Consider the following 4,408-nt stretch of genomic DNA (forward strand, 5'->3'; position numbering starts at 1 on the left):
TGGGTACAGTAAGATGAAACTGGGTTAGAGAATCTCTGTCCCTATATATCTAACCAAAAAAATAAAAAATTATCAAAAAAATTAAGACAATCAATTCAACCAAATGATAAAAAGGGTACAACTTTATAGCACAAACATCAAAAAGGGGATAACCAAGGAAAGAAACAAGATTCTGAACTGAGTCAAGTGTGGTTCCTAACCTGCCCCACAAAAGTATACCAAGAAAGCAGGTGAATCCAAAAAATCCTGAAAATCTAACGTAGAGTGAACAAGCTGGGGGAAAGTAAAGTAGTCTTCTTGGTTAATCCCTGGGAATAGAAGTCCCTATCTGCTCCCCAGGAGCTCTCAGCAGAGGCAGGAAAAATCACCCAGCTTACATTTCCCCGGGTGCCATGATGAATTATGGTAAGGATCTGAAGGCCAAGCATTATCTTCTCATAGACGTTGGACACACCCTGCACTATTCACGAGGTGAAAAACTAGACAACAGAGTGCATCCCTGTTTCTTTCAGGTATTTACTTGTTTGCAATTACACACTCAAGTGTGATTATTCACCTAATTCTATCCCTCCACTAGACAGCAATCTCTGAGATAACAGAGATGGGCCTGCATTTGCTCATGATCATGTCTAGCAAGTAGGTGTATAATAAATCATAAGACCACTAATAGGTGTATAATAACCTTTCCGTTTGGCGACTAAATGAGTGAAGGAGCGAACATATGAGTGAAGGAGCGAACTATGAGTGGTTGTCAAAGAAATCTGACTTCTAGTGTTCAAATTCCACAGCCACCATTTTTACTTGGCATGTACTATTCACAAAGAGAAAAACTATACCCCGTGGGGTCTGAGGCATTTCCTAACTAATAAAAGAGCCTACCTGACTCCCATAGCGATAGCTGTGGAGTATTTACAGTTGTGTGAGCAAATTCTATTCCCTACGACATTTTACATGCTTCACAGTCAACATTTACATTCTGAGAAATTTATTTTTGACATTGAATATTCCCAGAAAAATAAATAACTCAAGAAGAAACTGATTATATCACCAAAGCCTTTTGCCTCTTGTCAGTGAAACTAATAGGGTACATACACAGCCTACTGAAATGTAAATTTAAATAGAACATTTTCTCTACCTCTCTGCTCCCTTTGTTCCTTGTGATCCAGAAGTTACAGGAATATATATATGTACTATTCTCCAATACACACATCCAAGGTGTTTTGTTTTTTCAGTTTTACGCAAGATTAAATCACAGTATTTTAGGGTTTAAATGATCTATTTTCACAGAGAAGAAGGAAGGAGCTCGGAAAATTAGAAGAAAAGCGAAGCCCTTCGGGGTGGGGAGACCCGGCCTAGGACACAACCACAGCCGGGGACGCCGTTACTAGGCAACCCCTCGCGTTCTCAACGGCCACCCGGGAGCCACTTCCCCGCCCTCCTTGCTAAGGAGATCGACACCCCAACTCAGCCCTGCCGTAAACCCGCGCGCTGTTGCGACATTGCTGCGCCTGCCGCTGCGTGCGCGCCCTCTGCCCCCACTCTCCGCCCCGACCGCCATTGCCTCGTGCCCGCGCCGGTCGGTTGGTGGCGCCTTTGTCCTACAGCGGGCAGGTGGGCTGAGGCGGAGGCGGCGGCGGCGGCGGGCCTGAGGCGAAGGAGCGGCCGGGAGCCCGCCGCGCTGGTAGCGGTGAGTGTCGGGGAGCGGTGGCCGTCCGCCGAGGCGTGGGGCTGACGGGCAGGCGGTTGACTTGGACCCGGGCCGGATGGGGAGGCTGAGGCGGGAGGGCCCGCTCGACGCGCGACCGCTGCTGCGGCCTCGGCTCCCTCCGGGTACGCGCGGGGCTGCGCATGCCCGGTGCGGGACGCGGCCTCCTCTGGTTCCTGTCAGGCCCAGGCCCGGCCATTCGGGGCGGCCGGGGGTGGGCTCAGGTCCGGCGGCGCCGCACCGCAGCCTCCTGTCCGTGCGCCAATCGCCGACAGTAGCCCTCCAGGCTTCTCGGTAGGATAGGGCTGCACACTTCGCGCCCCTTTCTCCAAATGGCAAAGTCGCTCGCCTGCAGGTCCTCAGCGAGCCCAGTGGCGCAGTCGGGATTCGAACCGGGGCGGATGCGAGCCGCCTCACCGGGCGTTCCGGGGCGTAGAGCGCCGTGCGGCGAACCGAGCGCTGTCCCTGATCGCCGCTGCCGCCTCGCGGCCCCTCGACAGCATCTTCGAGGCGTCTCCTTGTCATGTGACACCCCCACCCATTTTATAACGCGGACCCTGGGCCCCAGAGAACGGGGAAAGAAACTGTGCCGTGGTTACCCCGGAAATTAGCGACAGAGCCAGCGCCCAACTTGCAGGCTCGCCTGCGTCTTGATCCATGGCACTTTCCACTCCAGGACAACCTGCCAGGGGCTTTTTTTAGGACGGCGTTCCCCAAATTCCAGGCTCTCGCGTTGCACCTTTATGTCCGGGTACCATCTGTACTGCCGTTTGTTTACCGAGTGTTAATTTTTTTCCTTTAAATTTCCCCCTTCCCCCCCCCCGCCCTTCTTAAGTATATTTGTTTAAGGTGGAAACGTAAATCACAAACCGTATATTGGAAACCAGTTATTTTTCTAATGCTCATAAAAAAATAAATATCTGTCTATTAAAATAAACAGTGCGTCCTTGTTCCTCCTGAAATTATTCTGCATTCTACGCTTTGGGAAACGCTGCCCTAGGAGTATGGGGTTAATTGTCATTCTGGCTTTTGCTCTGTGCAGTTTTCCCTGAGGCATAGCAGAATCTACGAAATGCTCCAGGATCTTCAGGGTTGATCATTAATATTATAAGCTTTCTCGTTGTAAACCGTTCTCATTATTGACTTACAAATGATAGTCCCAGGGAACTGTAGGAACTGTGCGCTCAAGTGTGTGCTTCTTCAGTTTTCTTGTAGCATTGTGGTGTGGTAGTCACACTACAGTTTCTAAAAAGATGTTTCTGCGAACGCTGATGGAGCAGTTTTGGATTTTGACAACTCGAGATTTAATGTTTTCTGTATGAGTCAGTCTGGGTGTGAAAACTATTTTCATGTTGACTTTTTCAAACCAGTAAAGCCCAAACTTTGCATTGTGGGTATTGGAGATCACTTGGCTATTTGCTAACATAAGTTTCTTCCTTCATTCTGGATTTTTGCCTTTCTCTTAGCTCATCTGTCATCCTCCAGATATTCTTTGAAACCTCTAACAAAATCTTTTAACCTAAAACATAGAAACAGTGATTTTCCTTGTAGAATGTGCTGGAGAAACCATATTGCGAGTGGAAGGAATGTTTCTAGGTGCAGTTTGCTCAATGTCCCGTGCCTGTGAACACCACATGTTTGAAGGAGGCATTAACTAATTTATTTGTAAGCTAACAGTCTAGTCTCTTCTATTTGTAATCTGTTCATAAGCTCTGTTTTTGTGTGTGAGAGAGCAGATTTACTTTTAGTGCATTGAAAGGTAACTCTGAAAAGTCAGCTCTGGCCATTCAAGGATGTTTTTCCTCAAAGGCTATATTTAAAAAATCTGTATTCCTTGATTACTTTGATATGAGCACAATGTAGGTATATAAAACTAAGGTAATTTTCTTCACATTTCTAAACAGCAGTCCTGTGTAGAGGACAAATGAGTCAGTTACAGAACTTCAGCAAACAGAGCCGCATCTACCATGCTCAAAAGCTAAGAATAAACATCTTTTGGAAAGGCTTTAAGAAGTCCGATGAGAAAAAGTGCCTAATGGTTTGAAACTTCTTTTTAAATAACCACTGCAAGCATTCCATCTCTTTAGCCTGCAGATGGCAGTACCTTTGTATGACTTGTTACTACTGTGATATTACTGAAACTTAGTTGTGCTTTTAAGAATGAAAACTCTTTGGAGGAAATATATTTAATATTTTCTTCCCTTTAGTTGTTTTTGACTCCCATGAAGATTGAAATGTCTGTTTCTAAACTCACTATTACTCTTAGTGGTAATGATAACATACGGTTTATGTGCTCCTGTCAGTTATCTTGTGAGATAGGTAGACTGACATTATATCATTTTTGCATATGAAGAAATGGTGGCTCGGAAAGATTCTATTTCTTGCTCAAATCATGTATAGTAGAACGCATTCAAAACATTGAAAATAAAAGATTTTACAATCAAACAAAATTGGGACATATTGAGGTAAAGTGATATCCTTACTCCAGAACTTCTCAGAGGCTTTAACGTGCTAAACATGTGCAATGTAGAGGTCCAAGAGAGGAAAATATCATGATGCCTTTATCTTAATGTCTTCCCATGAGTGTTTTGAAATACCAGCAGTACCAATACTACTCTTTCTCCTAAACCGTTTCCTCTCTGTACCTTGTGGTTTACTAATGATTGCTGTATGTCTTTAAGACAAGTGCATTTAAAGCTCAGT

General features: G+C 45.6%; 1 protein-coding gene across 1 annotated transcript in view; it reads left to right on the plus strand.

Annotated features, from left to right (window-relative positions):
• Positions 1 to 1,548: 1,548 nt before the first annotated feature.
• NCOA5 (nuclear receptor coactivator 5) overlaps positions 1,549 to 4,408 on the plus strand; it is a 28,659-nt gene continuing 25,799 nt past the window's right edge. Inside the window, exon 1 of the mRNA XM_023536043.1 lies at positions 1,549 to 1,687. The gene's annotated coding sequence lies outside the window, so the exon portion shown is untranslated. The remainder of the gene's footprint in view (positions 1,688 to 4,408) is intronic.

The sequence above is a fragment of the Pteropus vampyrus genome, unplaced genomic scaffold (assembly GCF_000151845.1).
Source record: "Pteropus vampyrus isolate Shadow unplaced genomic scaffold, Pvam_2.0 Scaffold147, whole genome shotgun sequence".
NCBI lineage: Eukaryota > Metazoa > Chordata > Mammalia > Chiroptera > Pteropodidae > Pteropus > Pteropus vampyrus.